Below are 27,399 nucleotides of genomic sequence, written 5' to 3' on the forward strand. Positions count from 1 at the left end.
GGATTTTAAAGAAAATGCCATAATGTTTTCCATCAAAAAGTCAGAAGCCTCATAAACAAACAGGACAAAATTTTCAGTAACGCCAAGGAAAATAAAAGGATTTCAGAAGACTTGTTGTGCATACCGGAAAAGAACATGGAAATTACTGAAATTGAACAGGTCCATCTTGATGGATACGCCCTAATATCATAGTACTATGTGACTAATAAGAAGAAAAAGAGAGTGGCTACATACACAAAAATTACAATTAATTCTCAGGCCCCTAAGATTTAAGGATACCATGTAACTACTTAAATAAGCTAATTAAGTTGTACGACTGCTTCAAAGTAAGTCAAATATTCAGTTTATTTTGCTAAATGATACGGTTGAACACTATTTACTTTTATTACACCTGTTGTCTCAACAAGCCGTAAGAAATGTATGTCGTGCTGCAAATATCATGTCATCCGTTGGTTCCTGAAATTCTGAACTAATGAAAATTAAAATACTGTGGGTGTGTACAGGTTTTACAGGTATATGCGTACATGTTTCATATTTATTTTCTTGATATGTACACACATTAATGTGTTGGTTTTTTTCTGTGTTAAACAGTCTTCCTACAAATATGTCATAAACTTTACCACCTGATATTTTCTGCGTGGCTGTAACTGCACCACTAGGTGGACTGCTCAGTATAGACTAAGCGTTTTGCGCCCACATGTCCACACTTGCTGCCCAGAGGAATTAAGCAGAATGACCTGCTCTTACCACATGTGCTTGAATGTACTAACCGCCCTAAAACATACTCCTCCTTCTCCTAAGTATTAGCCTGCAAGTTACGTAAACACCAATGTAATGTTGTCAGTACACTGTCCTCAGTCACAGATATAAATATCTGCACAGGTACGCGTTACACCCTGTATTATTTTGTCACTGGCCAGGCGGTCAAACAATATGAGAGCAATGTCATTAAAATTCTTCCGGGTGTACTGCCACCTCATCTCATAGAATACTTAAAATTCTAAAATACAAAAATATCCGATATTTCGGCCGTATAGTAACCAACGGGCGTCGTTTGGGTATAATTTATATCTTGAGGATGGCAGCTGCTAATTTGCAACACGGCAGTAATGTCGGTTATTTTACACAAAGAAGAATTTCATTGAAACTGACGCTGGCCACGGAACTCTGTTGATAAATGTAACTACATGACATTTGGCATAACTGGATGAAATATACGTGACATGACACTGCATTGTGAAGAGGAAAGGAAAAAGGCGCTAACGAACTTTTTTTTCGGGCAAGTCGACCGGTTAAGCGAACTGTCGTTTATGTAGGAAAAATCCAAGATCCAAGATCCGTACAAAGAGAGGGACACTTTTCTAGGGCGCATTCTGTTGAGTCCCCACGAACATATGTTGTACTTCTTGTACAATCCACATCCACGAGTATTTCCTCATTAATGACGTACGAACAATGTGCACAATCTCCAATCTGATGTTACAGCAAGCAGAAGTGCAGCAGGAGGCTGATAACAGAAGTGTCGGATCGAAATGTGGTTAGCATTACATACTCCCATCGCCGCTTAATGTGATATATGGGTCTGAACGCTCGATACTAACCTGTTGAATAGCTCCCCAATTGCGCACGTGACGCTGAATCAACACCGGAAATTGATGTGTCCAGCGGGCACGGTGCCCTGGGCGACGCACGTCCAACTCTAGGGCTGCCACTGATCCGTCAGCCGGCCCTTCAGAACATTTGACACAAACACTTCAGCGCGAAAGCTTTCCTATATTGTTAATGTTGTAAACAATTAAAGAGATATGGTTACTATTTTCGAATGCAAAGATGTGTAGTTAAAAAAAAATCGGCTGCACTTTCCAGAATTAATGTAGTAGCGGCCCACCCCCGGCTTCGTCCGAAGACCATAAATTTACGGATTGTTGGCTTCTCTGGCGTAGTCATAACAGATTATATACAAAATCTTGCTCATATACAAAATCTATCTGTTAGTGAAAATAGTGCAGTAGTTTCTGAGATGAGCCCAAACATACATACAGAAAAATGAGGCAGAGGTCTCTCGTTTATAATAACTACCGATATGGACTATTTGTGTGTCGTTAATCGTTAGAAAATAAATGACAATTATATCTTTCATTATGCGCTCACTTAATTACAATTAAAGATATGAGTGGTGTCTGTTCCGTCGACATGCGATTAAGGCAACCGTTCAAGACAAACGGGGCATCGCGGATTCGAGTCATCTTCTGGTTTTACATCATGTAATAAATGTCACTGTGCTAAAAACAATCAAAAAGTATCGAATATCAATAAAACAAAGTAATTCAGTTGTTGTAACGAAATTCAACCACGAGCAACACAAAAGTCATTTGAAGGACAATCTAACAATGACAAATCTCTTACTTAAGAAATTATATTTAAAAAAACGCAAACAAAACAAAAACAATATCTCTTTCCTTTTAAAATACATAAGATAATTACATACAAATTGTTAAAAATCTGTAAATAAAAGTTTATATACGTTACAAGACACAAGTCCAGGTCCGCCACAAATTTTGGACTCTCGTCACTGTATTGCCGCAATGCAGTGTGCTGCTTTAAGTCATTATTTCCGTCCTAGCTCTTTCCCATCCCGTTTCCTTTCCATTCCTTCCACCCCTCTCTTACTAGAGTGTTTCTTCACAGTTTGGCGCGCAGTTCTCAAGTCCAAAATCAGAGAACAATCAGAAACAGTAAAGCGTTCATGTAATGCGTTTATCCATTCAACTGAATTTGCAGTGAATCGCGACGCGACGTTAAACCACAGTCCTTTCTTACAATTGCCATTATCGTTCTAAAAGTTACAGAGTACAGTCACTACGCCACAGTAAAATACGCTCGTGGTTGCTAGACACATATATCCTCATACGCAATAGGGAGGCCCACATTTTCTCGCGCTAGAGACTAGAAAAAGTCAATGTAAGAGAAATGAAAACTTCATTCGAAACGACACATAATTAAAACCATAGCAGATCCAAACTGGAGAGCTTTTCAGGTGCAATATTCGTTTAAAAAACAGGTGTAACCATCAATATTAGTAGATGATAATAATATAAATAATGTAAACATTTCGGTAGATTAGTGTTCCCTTTGAGTTCGACATATTGTAATGGGTTCCTACAAAGAGCTTATATGCAGTGGTACTTATTTTAATGTCATATTCACAGGGTCTACAGTACTAAACCTCTTAACACGGTTAATAGTCCATGGTTCATGGCGCATAGTCTTAGTTGCAGGTTGCCAATTTAACGGTTATCAGTAGCAACAAAAATTTCAGTTTCAGTATTTCATTCAATTACTGACCGAATTTAAAAATTTAAAATGCTGTCCTAATCTACTAAGAAGTATAGTCTTGTAAATGATTTAACGTAGTAAGACAAGAATTACAGTTGCAAATTGTGTGTCTTGCGACAGCATAACTCTCAGCGCTTTAATTGTCCAGGCTACAGTCCTCCAGTACTTGAGAATGAGAGCACTTAGAGACTTTCCACAGACCTTACACATAATTTTCACTTTTCATGCAGTTAAACTTCACCGTCAGGAATGGCGTTTTAATGTATTACTTATTTAATACCAGTTCCGTTCACAACACATTCTGCAGACAGTTTCCACATATAACACTGAATGTATCTACAAAACCATATCGTTGTACGACACATAGTTCATGAGATACAACATTTGTTTTAAACATTGGGATACACAGAAAATTTGATTTTGCTTAATATGGAGAGCAAATTAGACAGTGTCTGATAATAAGGACTGACGAGAAGGGGAGAGGGCGGGCGGCAGGGGGAGGGGCAAACTCCCCAGGGCCCAAGCCTCATGGGAGGTCCAAGTCTCCCAGGGAGCTAAGTTGGCATCAAAAAGACTACTATTGCAAAATAATTTTTGTTTCATATTATAAATAAAAGAACATTACCCCAGCACCAGCATAACCAATCTACCTCTTCCTCACCACTTACGTTTTGTGTCATACAGGCAAATTGCGTACTACTATGTTTCGTGTTTAAACTTCAATCCCCACTGTCTTCTTTAGACATTGCGCCTTTAAACTACCTTGTGATGGATTAGAAGATGCGCTTTCTTTAAGTGTTGTTGGAAATCATAGCAAAACATTTACCCCCTACAAATGTACTCTGCAACAGCTATGAAACGTGGTTATAATTTGATAGGCGTGCCAACAACTTCAAAGATAAGCCACTTCCGAATCCATCGCAAGGTAATTTTACACTAACAGCGAGTATGCACAAAACACTTTCTGACACTCCACTCCTTTTCTCTACCGTCAGACATCAGCAAAAACACCCAGAGTGTGCGTAGCGCCTTCAGAATAAATGACTGGGGTTAGGAGTGGACCCTTATTCTATGACAAAGCACAACGGTGTTTAGCTGTGCACAAATTGCTTTTAATTCAGGATTATTGTCAAAGAAGTACACGAATTTACATAGGTTGTAACATGACAATGTTGGGACAGTTGTCAAAATAACGCATTACGCCCTGTTTAATCGAAATAATGCTGAACACAACAATATCAAGTTTTAACCGGAAGGTTCTCTACAAAATTATTCTTACCACTACATCGTGAAGTTGGCCAATACTACGACAAATCATCCGATTCCTGTTCTAAGTTCGGTACTATGACAATCAAGTCTACGGAGTTTGGTCAGTTTTTGTGACAAGCTGAGCAAAAGATTACTCAAGGTTGCTCGAGTTCACATTGGACGTAAGCTGGTGAACCAACAAGTTTACGCCTTTGCTAGCGGTATTTACCTCAGCTGCGATGAGCTGTCGGCTGCATGGCTGCTCTTGTCCTCTGAAAGCCCTATAAAAGCTAATCAAAAGCTTTGCTGATTTTATCAGCAGAAACTGTGCTATGTTTCTCGTTAGGCGAGAAAACATGCACTCATCTCTAGTCTTGAAATATGGCGATATGCACGTACATGAATGGAGCAGCGTGTTGTTATAATGCCCTCTCAGTTCTCGCAAAAACAATTAACTACGTGGCTGTTTCGTTTCTCCACTGTTGGATCTCAACGACGCTAATATCTAGCTGAATGTCAGCCTAAGTGAATGCAGTGTTCACACAAAATTCCTCCTTTGCGTCGTACAGAGGGTCATGAGCCGTGTTCTGAACTTGACGCTGGTTCAAAGAAGAGTCCTCGAAATTTTCGGTCTTGTGTCTCTCGTAGCAAAGCTGTCCCCCACCTGGGTCCTTTCGTGCTCCACATCAAGGCATTTTCCAACCAATCAGAGTCTTCCTTTCATCTTGTGGAAACTATCTCTGCCAATCACAAAGGGCCTACCATCAAACTGCGTCGAAATTTCGGCACTTTACTCCTTCCTAGTTCATTTCAGCGAATCGGACAATTTGTGCCCGCTCCAGACGCCTAAAAGTTACATGCATACACCACGAGTATACCACACGCCTTCCACATGATCAACTGCGTCGCTGGTCTGTTTGTGTCCATTTGGAAATTCCCCAGTGCAGTTTTCTAAAGATTCTTTCCGTAGCACGCAGCACTGGTCCACACTACCCGTTCTCCTCCGTGCGTCGTCCGGCGCGTTCGTTGTTCGTCGCCACAGCTCGCTTTAAATGCTTTCCGTTGTAGTCGGGCCGTGACGGCTCAACTCTCGTCTGCCTCCAAACTAAAACGTTTCCTCCAGCAGCTATATTCACCTCTTGCTCATTGACATGCAGTATTTAGGTTCGATGTGTTAATACCGTCGACTGAGTGTCATCCCTTTGCATTGCATACTGCACATTTTAATAGACAAATCTGCTCATTCTCGTCGAAGTATGTCAGGTGACATATTCATCTTCTCGTCCCGATGTATAAAATCTCTCATGTAAGGTGCGAAATTGACATTCATTTAATCTGCCAGATTATAACTTTGCATTCAAGGGTAAACCCAACATAAAACATTTCTGTTTGTGTGTAGTTGTCTTGCAAGAATCGCAAAAGTGAAGAAATGAAATGACATGAAAGATGTACACTGGCCATGCTGCAGCTCGGAAGTGAAGAGTTAATCTTCTTCGTTTGTTCGTCAGTAGAACACCGTACCAAACGATATTGCATAGGTATTGTTTGTATTGTATGTTAACCGGGGGCCTAGAAACGACAGAGACGCTCTGTCCCTGCCGCAGCCGCAGTGGTCCACAACCCCACGACGACTACCGCAGTCCACTTCACCCCTCCGCCACCCCACACCAAACCCAGGGTTATTGTGCGGGTCGGCCCCCGACGGACCCCCCCCCCCTCCTCCCAGGGAACGTTTCACACCAGACGAGTGTAACCCCTATGTTTGGGTGGTAGAGTAATGTAGAGTAACGGTGGTGTACGCGTACGTGGCGAACTTGTTTGTGCAGCAATCGCCGACATGGTGTAACTGAGGCGGAATAAGGGGAACCAGCCCGCATTCTCCGTGGCAGATGGAAAACCGCCTAAAAACCATCCACAGACTGGCCGGCTCACCGGACCTCGACACAAGTCCGCCGAGCGGATTCGTGCCGGGGGCCAGGCGCTCCTTCCTGCCCGGAAAGCCGTGCGTTAGACCGCACGGCCAACCGGGCGGGCAAATTGCATAGGTACTGTCATGTAACTTGATGTGACATTATTTCTGGTCAAAGAAGCTTGGCCTTCAGACGCTCAATTCAGAAAACTGGAGATCCAAATAATGAATATTTCCCTAGAATATTAGAGCTATTGAGTTACTAAGATCCAGTTCTTGCGAAACGCATTAGTAAGGTCAGAGACCGACAAGAATCTGAAAAGCGTTTAGAAGTACTCTATTGTCAAGCGGTGGTCAGAATGAATTTTGTTTCTAGTTGCTTGTTCCCATCATGTCAGGGGTGCCATCTTGGATCCGAGAGAAAATGAGAAGTATTATTCAATTATCGTTGATGCAAATTCTGATTCAAATCATATTGAATAAACGACGTTCATCCTTCGTTACATTTACGAAATTCATAAATATGAAGTAAATGAACTGTTTTTGGAGTTCATAGACTGTAATCATAAAGTGAGATTTACTATTCCATGTTTAATTCCATCAGTATTTGTGAAACACTCAGTTCCTGTCAGTGATTATCGTGAACAAGTTTATAACAACGTAAGTAATATTACAGAGTCTTACAAAAGAGCTCACACACATTTTCTTCAGTGAAATCTGCTTCCAAAATTTTCTCTGGGTGCTTGTTATAGCCTTATGTGGAGTACAGACAACCGAAAGTTGTTACGAAGTAGTTACTTTTTTCGGAATGAGTCAGCTCCTTTACAACCGGTTTAACAGCAGTCTACGATGGGAAATTCTGAAAGAGTGTTGGATGTCTTTTGTATTCCAAGTCTGATATCCATCGGAGTGGTTGGCTTGACGCTGCAATACCAATTGCAACTCGCTTGGATAAAATTGACATTGCTCTCTAAACTTTCAGTAAGTTATATTTGTCAGCTGAAACTCATTCTGTAGTATGGGGCATTCTGGATTACGTGGTATCATTCAAGCATTCAATCATGGTATCAGTTTAGCTAAAGTTGTTAGTACCAGTTGACTACAGAAGCAAATTAATACAAGCTCTAAATATCGCTATAGATTTTTTTTTTTTTTTTTTACTGTCAGTAATGGCGAGGTAAGACACTTTGAGAGCTTATTAAAAGACTCAAAATATCTTCGCGACAATTGAGACGCCGTTCTCGCTGATCTAAAGTTGTTGCCAGCGCAATTACTATCGGTATTGAATTTATGGCGGTGCGCACTAAGAAGAGGAAATCATTTCATGTTGAAGCCAGGAGTGAAGTGACAGATGTGAATTCAGAAGATATATTCACGATAAATGTATTTTATATTATTATTGACAATCTGGTATCTATCTTGGAAACCCAGCTTGAAACAGTGCAGATTTTAAATGAATTTCACTTATTTTAATATTATTATTTGTCGGAGGGTTTGGGAATACGTAAAGATGACTGATCATCAGGTCGCTGAAGCATGCAGGGTATTTATCAATGAATGAAATTATGATGTCATAACAAATTTAGAAAAAGAAATGAAATATGTGAAAACAACTCTACTTCAAACTCTTAGTATATTACTTTGGAACCGTTAGAACTCTCGAAAAAGGTATACGAGTTTAAAATTTTAAGCCCGTTTCCGAATTTACGTGTAGCTACGTGCATCTATTACACTCCTCCAGTGACTGTAGCTGAAGCGGAACGGTGTTGTAGCACTCTGGCTAGTGTTAAAAACTGTCTCAGATCAACTACGTATCAACAACGTCTCACAGATTTGAGAACCTTGGAAACTGAATATAATTTAACAAAGCAGCGGGACTGGTTCTATGCTTCAAACATTTCCTGAACGAAGGGCTGGCAAAGCGCTGTAGACAGTGTTAGAGTTAAGTATGCTCCTCGTTGCGCGGCTCATGGCGAATGACAAGCGAGTGCGTTGATGTCAGTTTACTAAAATGTGTCGGCACGACAGGGAACGAGCGAGGACAGAACGCTCCACACCGAAGCAGTGCTGGCAGCAGAGTTTTCATCAATGTACAATTCAGTGTAATACTTTTGCTTTTTGTTTTAAAAGTGAAGCGACAGTTAATTAAGACAAATTAAAAAATTAAATGGAGCATACACAGGTTAACAATAATTCATTGTTAAGTAGCACCAGAAACCGAACTTATGAGTATTTAAGTCGTATCACTTTTCCGCCTTGCTGTGTAGGTCACGACTGAGCTACTATCCAGTTCCGTAGTCGTGCTGGTCTTGGGCTCCTGATAACTGTCTTAGTCACTACTTTTCAAACCACTTTATTACTGTTCTTTTTGTCTTCTACTTCACGGAAGTGTCGCTGCACTCGTAATCTTTCTCGACATGTTTAACCTTTGCACACTCAGCCATGATTCATCAGAATGGTGTTTTAGTTTTTTCAAAGCCGCAGTGGCAAACTGGAGACATGATTTTTTTGTTGTACTACGTTCCAAATAGTGTTAATTGTAATAGAATATTACATAACGTGTACCATGATAGCTATTACTAATTTGCCATCTCATTCAGATCTGGTGGTCCACATCTTACCAACATGATATTTCAACCGCTGTAATACGACATCTTCATCAGATGTTCCCTGGGAATCAGGGATCACCTGATTAAAACTTCGATTATGGCATCGAAATATCGTGTTGGGTAGACGCGGACCACCGCAGAACACCCGACCCCAACGCGACATTTCGATGCTATAGCTCGATTTCTTCATTATATCTTCCGTGGGATTAAGGCAACACCTTATGGAAACTTCAAGTTACAGCTTCGAAATATCGTGGAGAGAAAACGATGACCACCGACGGAATACCCGATCTCAAAGAGATGGCAAAGAATAGCATGGAATGTCTAAGAGATTATATTTGTAGTTTTCTGAAATAATAGAAGGCATGAAATTAAATATTTTTTTTCAACACGCCTTTTTCAGTTTGCTCTGGAATGATGGAAACTGTATATGGTAGTAAGTGCAGGAAGGACTTCATTGTTGCAAAACAAGTGTGAAATTTAAAGCATGATCTTAGCAAGGGCACATTGTGCAGGTGTGACACTAACTCCTTTCGTTCTATGAAATTATTATTATTGAATACAATGAAAAACGCAAATATATTTATGAATGTTATTTAAATTTTATCTATCGGAATCTAATCTAATTCTGATTGAAAATATATGTGGAAATCAGAAATGTGAATCAGACAACTTGCTCAGGAAAAAAAAATTCGTGCAGGAGACTGCAAATTTAACTTTCAGTGTCAGTCTTGTATATAGGAAGCCAGTCATTCGCCCCTTTCGTAGGAAAACAATTTTACGTATTTTAATACCAGGAACTACGTACACGAATTGCATAGAAGATTTTCTGACACCAATAGTAACAAACTAACTCGAATAGTTTATTGTTTCCGTCGTAAGAATAAAACTGAAGCAAAAGCATCTACACCCGTCGTGATGAGCACTGGTTTTTGCATAGAAAACGAAACATTTGCAGGCATTCTATTAGTGACAACTAATGTTTACATTCTTGCCCTCTATGACATCAGAACATTTGGAATAGCTACTCTGATACACCTGTACATAAGATTTCTGCTCTGTGTAGGAAAACTTCGCTCTATTTCTCAGGGGACATCTAATATAAATACAATGCTATGACATGTCACAGTCTGTATAATTTCCTCAAATGTTCACGTGTTCTGTATTACAGAATATCAATGCATCCACCATGTAACAGAAGTGAATACTGTTTATAGTGGTTCGATGATGCACGTGTATATAATGCTGCCCACTGTGATTCAATCTATTGAACCAGGAACAGCTGTTAGTTCGCTCGAATCCCGCCGGCAGAATCTCGTGCAACGTCGCAACACAAAAAGACCAATATGTTCTTCTTGAAAAGACTCGACAGAAAAATGGAGAACCAGCTGCCTCAATCCACATTCTGCCTGTTACCAACAATTTCCGCATGCCATCATTTTCGTGCTGTTCTCTTAATACAAAACATTTTGAGTCCTTTTATCCAGTCTCTTTCTTTTTCTGGTGGAGGCTTCAGATTCAGCATCTCCCCCTCACTCTGACTGTCACTGTCTACGTTTCTGTCTCTGACCGCCTCATTTTTCTCCAATTGATTTAGATTATATCTCGCTGCCACCGTCTCCTCCGTAACTTACACTGACGCTTTCCGTTTTTCTTTGCCACTGCCATTGTCTCCACCATACCTCAGCAAGGCGGGATGGTGGGGAGATGTCCAATTTATCTTTTCCACTATAACCATAGGCTTAAAATTTCGGACCAAAAAGGACGCTCCCCTATAAAACACTAAACTCCTCCCCAACAGGCCATGAAGGCCAGCCGCCGTGTCATACTCAGCCCACAGGCGTCACTGGATGCGGATATGGAGGGACATGTGGTCAACACACTGCTCTCCAAGCCGTATGTCAGTTTATGAGACCACCCTCCCCTACACCTAAGTGTTAAAAGTTCACAGGTCTGGGAGGATCAGGATACCCCTCCCCCCCCACCCACCCCAAAACGAATGTATGGTATCCACTCATCCCTCTTTCTCATTTCCGCTTTCCCTCCTCTTTTTTCCTCCCACTGCTTCTATTTCCATGCATATCTCTTTCTCTTTTACTGTAACTCTTTCACTGATCATCGATGTTTCTCTTTGGCTGTCACCACTATTGTCTTCATTCATCTCTCTTTCTCTTATATTCCCATTTCCTGTCTCCTCCCACCACTATTTCCGCTCTCTTTCTCTCCTATTGTCACGGTCTCCTATCTGTTCCACCATCATCGTCTTTCTGCTACTGTCTTTCAGCACAAAAAAGCTCGAATATATTCGTGTGCCAAAATTTTCGGCGAGGGAGACAGACTGAGGATGAGGCAGCTGGCCCCACTTTTCTGTTAGTCTTTTCAATAGAAACATATTCGCCCTTTTGTCCTCTGGCAGGACCACTTTTCCACCGGTTCCCCTCTTTTCCCATTTACAAGTAATGCCTATCATTTTTCCACATAGTCACCACCGTTCGTTATGCACGTTTGCTAACAATAAACTAGAGCCTGCATGTCGCGTTTGTAAAAATCGGATCCAGCTGAGGCTAACCACTTCCTTACAGCTTAGACAACAGCATCTGAGTCTTGAAAATGTTCGCCGTGTAGTCCATCTTTCAGAGCCAAAAAGAGATGTAAGTCTGAAGGCGCAAAACCGAGACTGTACGATGGATGTGATAAGACAGTCCAACCGAATTTTGCAATGACTTGAAAGGTCACAGAAGTGGTGTGGGGCCTGGCGTTTTCATGCTGCTGATGAAAGTTGGCCGTTTCTCTGGCCTTACCCTGGAAATTTGGGCTTTCAGCTTAGTCCGTGACGTCTTCTAGCCTGCTGAATTGACAGTTTCTCCAGGCTCCAGGACATCCAGAGGAACCATACACGCCTGCCGGGGTGACCGAGCGGTTCTAGGCACTACAGTCTGGAACCACGCGACCGCTACAGTTGCAGGTTCGAATCATGCCGCGGCATGGATGTGTGTGATGTCCTCAGGTTAGTTAGGTTTAAGTAGTTCTAAGTTCTAGGGGACTGATGACCTCAGGTTTAAGTAGTTCTAAGTTCTAGGGGACTGATGACCTCAGCAGTTAAGTCCCATAGTGCTCAGAGACATTTGAACCATTTTTTGAACCATACCCTGGCTATCCCATAAGACTGTGCACATCATTTTGCGTGCAGAGGGCTGTGTCTTGAATTTCTTCATTGACAGGGAGTTGACGTTTCACCATTCCATGGAATGTCTTTCGGATTCCAGCTCTTAGTGATGACACCACGTCTCATATCTGGTGGCGATTCTATTTAGAAAATTGTCACCTCCAGCTTCATATTGGTCCAGCAGGTCCCAAAAATTATCCATACGATGAGTTTTTGTTCTTCTGTAAACATCCGGAGGACTCATCTCGCAAGGACTTTGTGATAACCAAGATGTTCTAACATTGCTTTCAACACATTACAGTCGACACTCGGCTTTGCACGGATGAGTTCATCAAGATGCTCTTCATTGCGAGGGATGACAGCTGTGCAGGGTCGACAGAACTGCACATCCTTTTCACCACCTTGAAAATGCCGCACTCATTACCTCAGTTTGCTCACGTCTCTTGCGTCGTCTCCATATACCTTTAGCATGAATCGATGGATTTCAATTGGTAAAATTTCTGGAGCAATAAGAAATTCAATCACACATCGCTGTTTTATACGGGCGTTGACATCAGACCCCATTTTGGAACACTGCTCTGCTTACGCCAAATACTGCAGAACAACGGAACCACCTGCAAATGTAAGAGGAAGGTTCTAGCATTAGCACTGCACCAACGACATCTGGCGCGGACATCCGAAGCCACAAAAAAAAGAAGGCATTACTTTCGGAATGACCCTCATATCAAACTAATTCTGTAGATCAGAGGGTTTTGACAGTTTATTTACATACTTCAACACATTTATAGAACATTACTTGCATAAAAAAAACAAATAATTGCGCTTAATATAAGGTTAACACAAAATCGTTTGCTTTGTGTTTTTCTCAATAATTTTCTCATCTTTCCCAATTCATCGCAAATGTTCAGCTTATTTGAGACCTGAGTTTCTCCTGGCGTATACAACTTTCAAATAACTTCCGGGAATTCAGCCAGGTAGCACTTTCAGCGGTCGCTGAAAGTGTTATCTGGCTGAATTCCCGGAAGTTATTTGAAAGTTCAGCTTATTATTTGTGTCATAAAAGAGTAAAAATGTTATAAGAAACGTTTTACTGAATTTGCAGTCTTTCCAGTTATACATAATTTTTGGCGCTCATTTTATGTTCTTTTTAGGCAAGTTAAGACTCTCTTTAGACTTTTTAAATTACAGTTTCACTTTGAGCATATTTTTATAAGTGTGAAGGGCCCATTATAACTGGTAAAATAATGTTGACGAAAAACACAGTGTAGTCGCCTTAGAACTTCTGCGGTGACCCTAGAACCATTGCCATGTGTCCACATCGTCAGTTAAAACTGCATTTACTCCACAGACCAGATAGTACGTGCATATTTTACTGGATAAGTACAACAAAGTTGAATCTCTGGTTCTTGGTAGTGGATAATGATATCGAAAAAAGTTTCAGAGCTTCCCGAGAATACCGTCTTAAGAAAATATGGTAAAATTTTCGTGCAATCTGCCATGAATGGAATTTATAGAAGTTGCCATCCCCACAACTTATACTTTCATACCCAAAAATTGTGGTTTTTCGTGGTTTTGTCAGTATTCGCCCATTAACAAAATGTGATGTTTTTTTAAACTGCATAACGTGTAGCATGAACCACACTTAATGCCAAAGAACCAATCGATTTCTTCAATTTGTTGGGCTGGAGAGAGTGTGTAATGTTTAAATTTTGACCCAGTACTGTAGGATAGCTACAGTTTGCCCGTTCTTCCGGTAAGTTGGTCGCTAGACTAAGCGCTATACAAAACATTTGACCCCCGCTGTGGTCAACAGAACCCGAAATATGGACCCCTGAAAAATCGCATTTTCGCCCTCAGCTTTTTGGAACTTATTGGTAGCATGTACTGTCATGCACAGATCGATTTCATTTATGAAGATATGCTTAATATTCAATAAGAAATTATGTGTGTTCTATATTTCATTTGAATGAGTACTTTTTGTGTGTCTCCAATATCCCCGAATTTGCATTATTTTTAAAACATGTCAAACCTTCTTTAAACTAACAAAAAAATTGGGTTGTTATATTTGAGTAAGGGGCCCAATCACAGATCTTGCCCCGGGCCCAATCCAGGCTCTCATCTGAAAATACAAGCACGTCCCAACAAACTGTGAACATAATTTCAAACCTTTCCTAAACTTTCTCTCGCTTACGTGTTTAACGTCAAACGTTTAACCCTTAACCATGTTTGTAAAGTGCCTGTAAACAGGCGTTTGAAGATGAATTAGAAACATGGGAGGCCGATTCTTGAAAGAATTGGGCGTTTACTGGTATCTATGTATACACTGAAGTAAGAAATGCTTAATACCTTTCGAACGCTCATTATCGCTTCCAGATAGCCACGTATAACTTCAATTTCTCTATGTTTCGTTAGTGGAATTATTTGTGAGAATATAAAGTGCATGAAATTCCTATTGTTTAAAAAAAATAACATTTGGTTAACTTTATTCATTAAGGTTGTGTTTAAACACCGCATTTGTATATAAAATTAATTATAAATGCTGATACTTGCAACCAGACGCTTAATGAAAAACTTTGTTACCTGCAACTGAAACTTCAGAGATTTACCTAGTCATTTTAAAACTTTATGCTGGGCGCTGGAGGTTGTTTTCACAGTGGCAGAAGACAGAAAAAGGTTTAATCTAGTGTAGTGGCTATTTTGGAAGTTGTATAATAATTTGGACTTTTTATTTACTGCGGAAATGTAGGAGGCATCGAGCTCAAATCGTACTGACAGCTTCCGTTACAGTTGTGTTTTAATGGCAAGGTTAGGCACTGTGCTCTATAATGAAAACGTAATTAATGCTAGTTGTATTATTGTTTTAAAATATTCCAGTTCCATAAAACTGTTGAGCTGCGCTGCGTATCTAACATTGCACAGTTTTTTGCTTTCGTATGTAAACAATTTCATTTTTTATGTAAAACAATTTAAGTGTTTAAGATATTACTGCACATAACAAATTCTTGAAAGTTCATTTAACACAATGTTTGCTTTTATACTTTGATTAAGGCCCTTTGGTTGAGTTCTGGGGGCGTAGCTCAGATGGTAGAGCGCTCGCTTAGCATGCGAGAGGTACCGGGATCGATACCCGGCGCCTCCAAAATATTTTTAAAACTCGTCCCCTCTTAAATTCACAAGTACATTCCAATCGCAAGTGAAATTGTATGTGGTTTTTTCCTTAAATCCAAGTAGTCTTGAGACATTGCGCTTACTGTTCGTGAGGTTTCATCCTGTTATCATCTACAGCACTGTGTAATGAAATAGTTTTGTCATAGAATGTCAACAGAAAGCACATAATTGCAATAAATTATTATCACAATAACTAAGGAGTAGAATTTTAAATAATGAGACAAATGAAAACATCGAAGAGGTTTCCTATGTGGTTGAAACAGAAAGTGTGTATGCAACAGTTAATGTCAGCTCCAACCTGATACATGAATAGGATCTAAAAAGGCTGAAACGAACTTAAACTCTAAAGGCAGCTAAAAAGGACTAAGAGAAAAAGTACAGACTACAGAGCACTTTTACATGATTTTGGAATGAATGTTCTCAATTAATACTAACGAAAATTAATAATGTGAATTTGCACATTTTTAGAAAAGACTTAATATACAGGGTGTTTCAAAAAGGACTTTACAACTTTAAAAATTCATATAAATTTATTGAAAGAAGATATAGAGCTAGGTTTAGTGTTAGTTTGTAGGAAAGCACATTAAGTTTCTTTTACCTAAGGGGAAGATGTTGCATGTGGCTTCCGTTGGTTACCCTGCACACATCCTATTGGAAGTCAATTTCTTCCCAAACTCACAGTAGCGTTGAAGGCGTAACTTGCTCAGTTTCGCCGTAAATTCTTGTTGAGAGTTTAGGTAGAGAAGCCGGCACAGGAGGAACAAACACGATATCCTTGATGAATGCCCATAAAAAACTCGAGTGGTGTCAGGTCGGGGGAACGTGAGGGGCCATGCAATTTGCACATCACGGCCAATCCATTGACCTGGAAAGTGGTCACTGAGAAAATCCTGGATGTCAATCGGGTAGTGGGGTGGTGCACTATCTTGTGTGAAGTAAACATTTCACTCTTCTATCCTTATCAATGTGTGGAATCAAAAATTTTTGAAACGTATCCAGGTACACTATCCAATTGATGATTCCCTCACGGAAAAAAAGGGGCTGCACGTTTTGTTTTTGCTCAATGCTCATTAAACGTTCACTTTAGGGCTGCCAAGAAACATGTTGCAATGTTTGATGTGGATTTTCACTGCCCCAAGTCCTAAAATTATGTTTGTTAACCTTGCTACTTAAGTGAAAAGTCAGTTCCTCAGGAAAGATGATTTTGTACAAGAAATGTTCATCCTCATGTAATCGATTTAACATATCTGCACATAAGTTCTTGAGAGCAATTTTATCTGTGTCTTTTATTGTTTGTACGATCGTCAAACTGTACAGTTTCAAATGTATCTCAACACACGCCAAACAGTCGTATGTGGGATTTGCAGTACGCGAGATGCACGCCAGGTTGATTTCGTAGGGCTGTTGACAGAACTTTGTCTCACTTACTCAATGACGTCGTCAGATGTGCTTGGACGACCTGATAATGTGCCATGTTTTGCTGAGCACCCTGTTTCTACTAAACATTTATGCCACTCATTAACTATAGGCTTACTAGGAGGATCTTTAGCGTTATTGGTACGCAAAATTACGCTGAACTGTTGTCGCTGACTTCGATTCCTCAAACCAAAACAGACAGCTAGCACGCTCGGGTCGACTGAAAGCAGCCGTCTTTAGCGCAACTGCCGCTAGCGCTCCTCACGGTGCGATTCGGCACTAGCAAATTACGCGAGACAAAACTTGATGTATTTCCCTATAAAACGACACTGCAATCGCCTCTATAGGTACTATGAATTAATTTATACGAATTTTCAAAGTTGTAAACTCCTTTTTGAAACAACCTGTTTAACTGCGCTGGGATCATATGGCTCTGAGCACTATGGGACTTAACATCTATGGTCATCAGTCCCCTAGAACTTAGAACTACTTAAACCTAACTAACCTAAGGACATCACACAACACCCAGTCATCACGAGGCAGAGAAAATCCCTGACCCCGCCGGGAATCGAACACGGGAACCCGGGCGTGGGAAGCGAGAACGCTACCGCACGACCACGGGCTGCGGACTTGGGATCAAGGAAAGTCGCTTTTCTTTTTCAATCGATAATGTGTAAGCACGTTTGCTACATTGGTGGCACTTGAATCCACCTATTTTTGTAGTTCGGAACTAATAGCAAATGTAGCCCATACTAAAATTATTACTATGTATGAAGCACTGTCACTTAGAGAAAGTATCCACACGCTGCTGCATTGGGACAAACCCAGCCACCTTTCGCTCTTGTGCTGTCTGACAATAGGGAGGTATACTAAAGCAACATATCAGTGACAATTGAGTATATTTCTTTTTGTAGCAATGAAACAAAGTGTTGTGGTGTGTTCCATTACGTAGTTCGCTTTAAATGAAATTTTGATATACCTAAACGGAAATCGTCAAAAATTGTTTTTTCCAACATTTGTTTGGGAAAAACACCAGTTTCATAACAGGTGGTCTAGCCTGCCAAGAAAAAGTGAATAAAACACATACCACTTTTGTCATTACTTTATCTGCCAGTCTACTTGCTAGTCCGCTTCCTTCGGATTTTCAAATCATGTTTTAAAATTAGTTTGCTACTATGTGTATGCGATTCAGTTGAAGGTGACATTTTACATGCTCACATCCTCATATTTAATTACTGTTCTTAATGTTGTTCTGCTTTAATCTTAGGGAAGCCATGATAAAAAGTCGCATTTCCTTCAACACAGGGATTTCGCGGCAGCCATTACGAGCGTCACTAGGAAGAAGAACAAACGTCAGCTCCAACAATTAATATCCTCTATGACAAGCACTGCAGTGGACAACTTTAATCCAGATCTGTGTGAGACCTAAGGTGTCGGCTAATGATCCATGGAACGTGCTAAAGAACCCTACTTGTAAGGGATTCCTGGAGAGTATCAGCTGTCGCCGTTTACCCAGATGAGTTGTCATTGCGCTATGGAACAGGCTACTGCTGATATTAAAACAGACGTTGGTGACCACTGCATTTGTCTTTCAATCGACGAGACCATTGAGAGTTGTGGCAGATTTTCAGCTAATGATGTGTGAGAAAATTAGATTCTGTGGCACCAGGAAAGCCCCATCTACTCCTGTGCAGAAAATTGGAAAAGATTAATCACAGTACTACAACATGCATCCTCTGGCCAGGAGAAGACAGGGGTGAGAAATTTTTGCTGTTGGTGACAGACTGTGCTGCCTTTACTGCTATCCCAGTATGATCCGTTGGTCGTGCCTTGCCCATGGCATACACTGTCTAGCAGAGGACGTTTAAATAATTTTCCTGAGGTTAACATTAATATCTCCTCTGTTCAGAAAATTTCCTCAAAACTCCTACTCGCATTCAATCCTTTAAGGAAATAGCTCGAAACATTCCCCTCCCACCTGAATCTGTGGTTACATGTTGGTGCATCTTGCTCTTGGCGGCTTTATATTACGCCGAACAGTACCAAAAAGACAAAGAAGTAGTAGGCACATTTCGCTCTGGTGAATCAACTTTTATCAAAAAAGCCATAACAATGCTTAAGAATAACAGGAATGCTGCATCGTTACATTTTGAAAAGCTGATTTCCAATACCTATCCATTGCACTTCAACACATAGAGTCCACTGAAAGACGCTGTAGACGTACTCTTTAAGGTGCAGATGTATCTAGTGGAAATACCCGATTCAGTGGCTACAGCATGCGTCACTAAATTACGCAATTTCCTCTGAGGAATCAAGGATATGAAGGTAAGTAGGTGTCCGCCACTATTCAGGGTTACAAGTTCGAAGATGACTAGTACTGGGGGCCACGAGCAACTGCATCTATGAAATATGCACCATTGACCTCTTGCGCTGTAGAGAGATATTTTTCAGAATACAAAAATGTATTGTGCTGTGGAGAGATATTTTTCAGACCACAAAAATGTACTGAAACACAACAGAAAAAGTATCAATTTCCTTCAAAACTTAGATGTCGTTGAAAGTGTATTGCAATACCGAAATGTGATATAAAATTTCTTGTTAGTTATAGCATTAGGCCACAGATTGTGGTCATACATAGGTACACATCTAAGGTGTGTGTTTTTATGAGTGAAATATGAAAAGAACTTCTCACTCAAAGCCTTTTTATTAAAATATTATGAAAAGATAAAATAGTTACAGTACAGGTAAATTTCTCGAGAGTTTATGCATTTTTGAGGTGCCCATATAAGAAATGGTTAACTGTTTACTGTCCACAAGGAACCACAATAACTATGTCAAAATCGTAATAAAATTTTCTATGTATATATTAGCGTTCTTTACACTTTCATTAAAAGACTCCAGAAAGGCTAAAATAGTTTGTTTGAACCAAAAACGGACTATTCAAAGAAAAAAGGAATAAATCCATTTTGCAAAAAACTACAAATCTGGACCCTAGCCATGACCATTAAATTCGCAGGCCATAAAAAAAACTTCCAATTCCCCTACGGACTGGGGACGAAGACTTATAGCACAAGGAAGCAAATGAATATTTCAGTGCGTGAGTTGAAGTAGCTATTATGAAATATTAGTAGAATGACACCGTATGAGCTATTTTACAGAATAGCCAAGTGATTGCGACCACAGTTTCGCGTACTTCAATTCCTCAAGGCCTAATGTTAGTTACATTTATCTACATAATTTATCTATAGAATCGTAAATCGTCTCTTTGGACGAACAAATGTAATTGCAACTATTTTTTTAGTGTTGGTCAATTAATTTCGGAAGAAAAGCAGTCTTGGGTGCTGGACAAAGAAGAGTTTTATTCATATTAAATAAGAAAACACCTCCTAATGTTCCGCAAAATTACTTTTATTTGGATATGCAGCTTCTCAGACCATCTTCAGGTGACAACTGAATGTCGCAAACACAAATAAACATAATGTGCCACTTACACAGATACTATTTTACAGAAGATACAACACTGAAAGTGTGTTTACATGCCAAACATTTCATTTTTTCGTCACATACAAACAATTATGTTAAGTAAAAAAGGGTTAAACAAAGTTTTTATATGGGTCTGCATGCAACTGATGAGAATTTATAATTTTAATCTAAGATTTGTAACGAATACTTAATTTAACAAAGAAGTACATGGAAATTGAGTCTGGTCAATTAATGCTAAGCTGACATACTGTTGATTTTCAGGATTTTTAGTAGTCGTCTTTGTGTGTTCCTTGACAGAATGTATAACTTCGCATACTACATCATATGAATCGTTTTTTTACCAAAAGATGATCAGCCAAGGTTAAATATTTCCTCCTTAATCTCCAGTTCTCACGTTCACTTAGCCTAATTGCCATGGGTCTGCCTGACTGACAAATATACACTTTTTCATACTGCTTGCAAATAATTTTATATACATGACTCTGTGCCAAGGGCTGCAGTTTGTCTTTAGTAGTGAATCAAAATTTTGATACATCATTGATATTGTAAAATGAAGATCTGTAATTGTGAGAGTTTAACTTTTGTGCAAGGCTGTTTGAAATGTTTCCAATATATGGAATTTTGCACTGGGATTGGTAATTACTGATGTGCTGATGTGGATTATGTATTAAAATAAACCTAGACTAGTGTTACCAAGAAGATGATTAAAATAAAGTTATGAGGATGGTAAAGCTAAATGTAATGTGATAACCTACTACGTTTTTAAGGTACAACATTTATCTTGTGTCGAGGTACTATAGCATATAAGAACAGTTCTTTCTCAGCAATATAAATATTGTTAAAAATTTTATAAAATTGTTTATGCAGCCATGTATTTTATCATGTAATCCATATTAATACATGCAGCAGTCGCTTGACCACCAAAGAATTGCAGCATGCTTGCCCTAAATAGCAAATATTTAGTAATGTGCTATATATGATTTAAATAATAAAAACTGCACCAGTTACTTATTTTTTGCTGCTTAGCACAACGCATTTAGAGAATTTATTCTCATTTTCAAGCGCATTTATGCATTTGTTAACATGAATATGTTTGGTGATGTTTGCATGTGTGCTTTCCTGCCTCTCTTGCATCTTTCGAAGTTAGACTGCAGTCGGAAAATCGGACAAAATTATTTTTAGGCTGAATATAAAAAATAGCATTAAATTTCTAGACTTGTGCACTGAGAACAAAAGCAACAGACACAATTTCAAGATACACAGAAAAAAGACAACCTCCACCAACACAATCCCTGCCATGTCATTTCATCCAGATGTACACGGGCAAGCTGCATACAAAACAATGATACACAGAGCAAAAAAAATCCCAACATCCAAAGAGGACTGGGATGTACACGGGCAAGCTGCATACAAAACAATGATACACAGAGCAAAAAAAATCCCAACATCCAAAGTGGACTGGGAGAAAGAATTAGACATCATTAAGCAAATTGCAGTGACCAATGACTTCTCCAGCTCACTGATAGATAGTATTCAGAGACAAGTAACAGAAAAGAAACAAATTTCTTACGCTTTAGAAGGACCAACAATTCAATCAAATGTACATAGTTAGCATACCTTATGTTGGTAACATTTCTCAGAAAATAGCAATTCTGCTTAGATCACATAAAGTGAAAGTATCTTTCTCCCCAAATAACAAACTACAACAGAAAGTAGTCCACAACTTAAACAATATAAAAGAAAAATTCTCAGGCTCAGGAATATACAAAATAATGTGTAAAAAACATATTCAACCTACAACATAGGAAAAACTGGCTGGAATTTTCAAATTATATACACTGAACATGTCAAATGTTACACACACAACCAATTTACAATATCAGCAATAGCAACACACACAAAAAACAATTGACTCACATTAGAAAACATAGAAGGAGATTGCAAGATAGTCCACCAGTACCAAAAAATCTCGTACAATGGATTTAATGAAGGGGCTTGAAATTTATGTACACCACAAAAAGCAAGGGGAAAAAATTCTTAGTGACAAACTAGATGGTGAATTAGTTAATTTCTTCAAATGTTTCTCCTGCATATGATAGCTGTGACAATTTTCATAAAGAAGTACATTTTCTCATTAGAAAAAAGTGTAATCGATGATTCAGTAATCAACAGTGGTAAAAAAATACATTTTAATATCTAAAATCTTTATATATATATATATATATATATATATATATATATATATATATATAAATATATATATATTCATAATACAACCCAAACCTCTGTGACAAACTCTGACCGTACAAATTCTTTGTGAAGCCCCATAGCATCATAATATCTTTGAAGCATGTTTTGTAAAACCGACAGTGTAAGTGATGATTTGCGTATGTGTGATATTCTGTATAATGGAGGAGGCTCAATATCTGTAATTAAACAAATAAAAATACCATTTATAACATTAGGTTTTAAAAAAACTCAAAAATTCATTTTGTTCAATTTTCCAATTGCAGTCTAACTTCGAAAAGACGCAAGAGAGGCAGAAAAATATCACCAAACATATTCATGTAAACAAATCCACTTGAAAATGAGTATAAACTCTCGAAACGCGTTGTGCTAAGCAGCAGAAAAAAATAAATGGAGCAGTTTTCATTATTTGAATCATGAATAATGCAGTTTTAGGATTTTTCAAAACATATAATGTAGTGAACGATATAAAGTGCTATACATACATTAATTTTACTTTTTAAAAGTAAAGTTTTTACAAAAGCATCAGTAATTGTATTAATTGCTCATTATATGTTTCAAGAAATGTTGAGGATGTAATCATGCACACCACCTAGGGAATAGTTATCAAGTCAGTTGACAGCAACTTGTAAGTCTGATTGTAACGAGTTATTGCTTAGTGTATAGATTGTACTACATGGTTTCAAAAAAATGCAAGTGTGTTTCTAAGTCAGCACAGGTTTTACAGCTGACACTGGTGCGTTTAAGGTAAAGTTTGCAGCTTGCCTCAATTTTTTGTTGTTTTCACGCAACTGTAGCTCTCTGTAGCTGAATCATACCGTTCTTTGCCCTGTAGATACACACAACGGTGCCATCAGATGGGACAAAGACAAATGTAGCAGTATATTAAAGGAACTTCTCTCGAAACTCTTTTAATTTCCAGTTTAGCTCTGCAGGATAGGAAAATAGCTTCATGAAAACAATTTTCTTTTCTTATAGACTCTCTGTTGATGATGCCCCAGAAGGGCGAAATATATCGATAAAAGATGTATTTCCTCTGCAACCAAGACTATTTTTCTTCCGCAATACTGCCTATTGTTGCTCTACCAGATATGGCATGGAGTGGAAAGATCTGTATAATACTCGTATTTTAACATGCTTTTTCACCCTGTGTTAAGCGTGGTACACTGTAAGTAATCCATTACTGACCAAACGTTTTACCATTCTGTACTATATCATGAAATTCATTCTATGGTGTGTTTCTCCTTTTGTCCATCTGATAAAGACTAGCATTTAACAAGTGGGCCTATTTTCACACAGCATTCTGCTATAAGTTGACAAGACAGCTTCAAGATGCCTCTGTGGGAATGCAAATTAGTGATTCATGATCAAGGCTTCAAAACTATTGGAGAAGTGGCACATACTCGTTGGTGTACTTTGTCACTGGGTGTCTTCTCCATTCTATCCAATATAAATCTGTTGTAGTCAAATGATTGTGATGAAGTAGTTCATATATCGAATTGGTTGCACATCAGTTATACTGGACTATGAGGAATATGGATATGCATGGTGCATTAATTTTACCATGTTTTCTATGGCTCTTGATCATACAAGTGCAACAGTGTGTGTATGGCAGCTGAATAAAAACTGGGTTAAAGAGCATGAATATACCATGATAGGCCAAGGTTTAAAATTTTAAAAAGTTATTTTAGAGTCAAGTTAGAAATTAAGTAAAACCGAAAAGCAAAGGGTAAGTATACTATAACAAAGAAAGACTGGGCTTTAATGTCCCGCTGATTTCAAGGTGGTTAGAGATTGATTATAACCTCGAGTTAGGGAAGCGTTTCGGGCATACCAAGCAAAGGAGCCATCCAAGCACGCACTTTAAGTGATTTAGGGATCTTGATACTGATGTGAAGGTGAAAAGTTCTAAAACTAGCTTTCTGTTGAAACTGTAAAGTCACGTAGTTACATATTCATGGATTCTTCCATCACTTCTCGGTAGAACAATTTCATACTGAATGTTGAAATACAATCAAAATCCATTTGAGGTAAACAAACATTAGTGGAACTAAAACACAGTTCATTTGTTTTTGACATAATTACATTTTCCCTAGAAAAATAACTGTCAAACACATTGTCTTACTGGATACTGCATCTCAGACATCTATAAATAATGTTGAGTCTATGCAGTGTGATAATTATAGCCTATCCTAAAACTGACTGTGTCTAAGAAAGATAATGAACAACATAGTAAAGAGGTCAAGAGACAGAGACAGCAAAATCCTAGATATATAGCAAATGATGTACAAGAGAAACACATTATCAGCATTGACTGCCATTTCCATGCCCTGGCGTATGAATCATTGTGAATAACCTTTGTTGTTTCTTACATACCATTATAACTGTCTAAAATGAACACTAAATACATAAACATTTCAGGAATAACTGGAAGAGAAGTGTATCTGACTGGTATACTCCTCCTTTATATATTTTCAAGCTTGTGTTGAACATACACTATGGTAAACTGCATACTTGCACATGTCAACCTAAAAACTCACAGTGTTCTTATCTTTATCACAAGGGTGTATTGCTAGGACAGTGTTTCTCGTCTGCCATTCATTATTTGAAGTGAGAACATTATTTGGCAAAACTACCTGAGATCCGTTCATTAAATTATTGTAGTGTAAGTTATAAAGTCACCCAATTTTGTCTTCATCGTCGCTGTTTTCGAGAGCGAAGTCGTTAGTGTGTGGTGAAGCAACGAAAATATCACTTACCTCTATATTTTCGCCTTCATATACCGTTCATCGAGTGACCTCAGATAAATCAACTGTTTTCTCTACAGACAGACCATCTTCAAGTAGGACTTCACCCCTGAAGCAGAATATCAATAAAATTTATCTTTCCAACACTGAAATGGGTGAAGTATGAAAACTATGGACATTCACAAACAGCACCTGCCAAATAACAAAATTATTTATTAAGGTATCATTGAAATAAATTAAATTAGGTAAAGTTATATAGATATATTCAGCTTACCAATGATAAGAACCTACTGGAAATTTTTAAGACATAAAATTGTAAATGGAATCTTTCACAGATAAAATATTGTGCAGAACTAAATAAGTAGAGCCTCCTACAGCAAGCAACGATAGTTTTCCAAAAAATGTTGAAGTAGAATGATTAAAATGAAATCAGGTCTTAGTGTGAGTGCTGTGACATATTTTTCACAGTAGGTCATAGTGTGTTAAACCACAGTCTGATCAGAATTGAAGCTCCTTTCCCTGCTCAACAAATTCCAAGAATACACAATTTGTATTATACATAACAGTGATACTGTCAAACATATTGGTACATAATTCCCTCCGCCATCACTGTACACTAACTTGCCAAATGATTATGGAGATTTACAGCTCTTTGTATATTATTCTATATAGGTTAATTTATTTCATTAAAAACAATTTGAGTTATTAAGAGTATTTTGAACTGAATGTTTTGCAAGTAAATATTTGAGATTTCTTGACAATTTGCATCTTGTAATAATCAGTTCAGAACTGATGACTATTTTTATTTCATTTTCAGGTGAGATAACTGCCTACTGATTGTGATATAAAAATAATGCAGTGGAAGTATACTTTACAGGTAGGATAAAAACTGTCTTTGTGAGTATGCTCATGTATATGGTACACCTTTTTACAGTCACAACTTGATTATCACAACTAGTTATTACCATTTAACAACAAAAGCTAAATAATTACTTCATCTGGCACATTATTAATCACAATAAATTATATTTACTACAACACTTCCGTCATTCCTACATAGTTTTGAGGTCTATTTATTGTACTTTTACATTTATTATGCTTATTGCTTAGATTCTTTATTCCTTTATATAACAATGATTAGCTATCAGTTATATGTCATAACTATCAAACTATTTACTTCCAGGTTATTAGTCATACTCAACTAGTTACATGAATGACAAATTATCTTGTCTATCTTATGTTCAGAATGACTGAATTTTCAATCAGTAAATGTTTTTGAATTTAATTTTAGGTCTGGCTCTTACTATCTTCTATACATTTTGCTTTCTAGTTATTATTATTATTATTATTATTGCTGTCTTCAGGCCTGAGACTGGTTTGATGCAGCTCTCCATGCTACTCTATCCTGTGCAAGCTTCTTCATCTCCCACTACCTACTGCAACCTACAGCCTTCTGAATCTGCTTAGTGTATTCATCTCTTGGTCTCCCTCTACGATTTTTACCCTCCACGCTGCCCTCCAATGCTAAATTTGTGATACCTTGACGCCTCAGAACATGTCCTACCAACTGGTCCCTTCTTCTTGTCAAGTTATGCCACAAACTCCTCTTCTCCCCAATTCTATTCAATACCTCCTCATTAGTTATGTGATCTACCCACCTAATCTTCAGCATTCTTCTGTAGCACCACATTTCAAAAGCTTCTATTCTCTTCTTGTCCAAACTATTTATCATCCGTGTTTCACTTCCATACATGGCTACACTCCATACAAATACTTTCAGAAACGACTTCCTGACATTTAAATCTACACTCAATGTTAACAAATTTTTCTTCTTCAGAAACGCTTTCCTTGCCATTGCCAGTCTACATTTTATATCCTCTCTACTTCGACCATCATCAGTTATTTTGCTCCCCAAATAGCAAAACTCCTTTACTACTTTAAGTGTCTCATTTCCTAATCTAATTCCCTCAGCATCACCCGACTTAATTCCGCTACATTCCATTATCCTCATTTTGCTTTTGTTGATGTTCATCTTATTTCCTCCTTTCAAGACACTATCCATTCCGTTCA

The 27,399-nt window shown here is 38.5% G+C and overlaps 1 non-coding gene across 1 annotated transcript; it reads left to right on the forward strand.

Annotated features, from left to right (window-relative positions):
- The first annotated feature begins 15,334 nt into the window (after positions 1-15,334).
- Trnaa-agc lies at positions 15,335-15,407 on the forward strand. The gene has a single exon. It is a non-coding gene; the product is annotated as a tRNA-Ala (tRNA).
- Positions 15,408-27,399: the final 11,992 nt, after the last annotated feature.

The sequence above is a fragment of the Schistocerca americana genome, chromosome 1 (genome assembly GCF_021461395.2).
Source record: "Schistocerca americana isolate TAMUIC-IGC-003095 chromosome 1, iqSchAmer2.1, whole genome shotgun sequence".
NCBI lineage: Eukaryota > Metazoa > Arthropoda > Insecta > Orthoptera > Acrididae > Schistocerca > Schistocerca americana.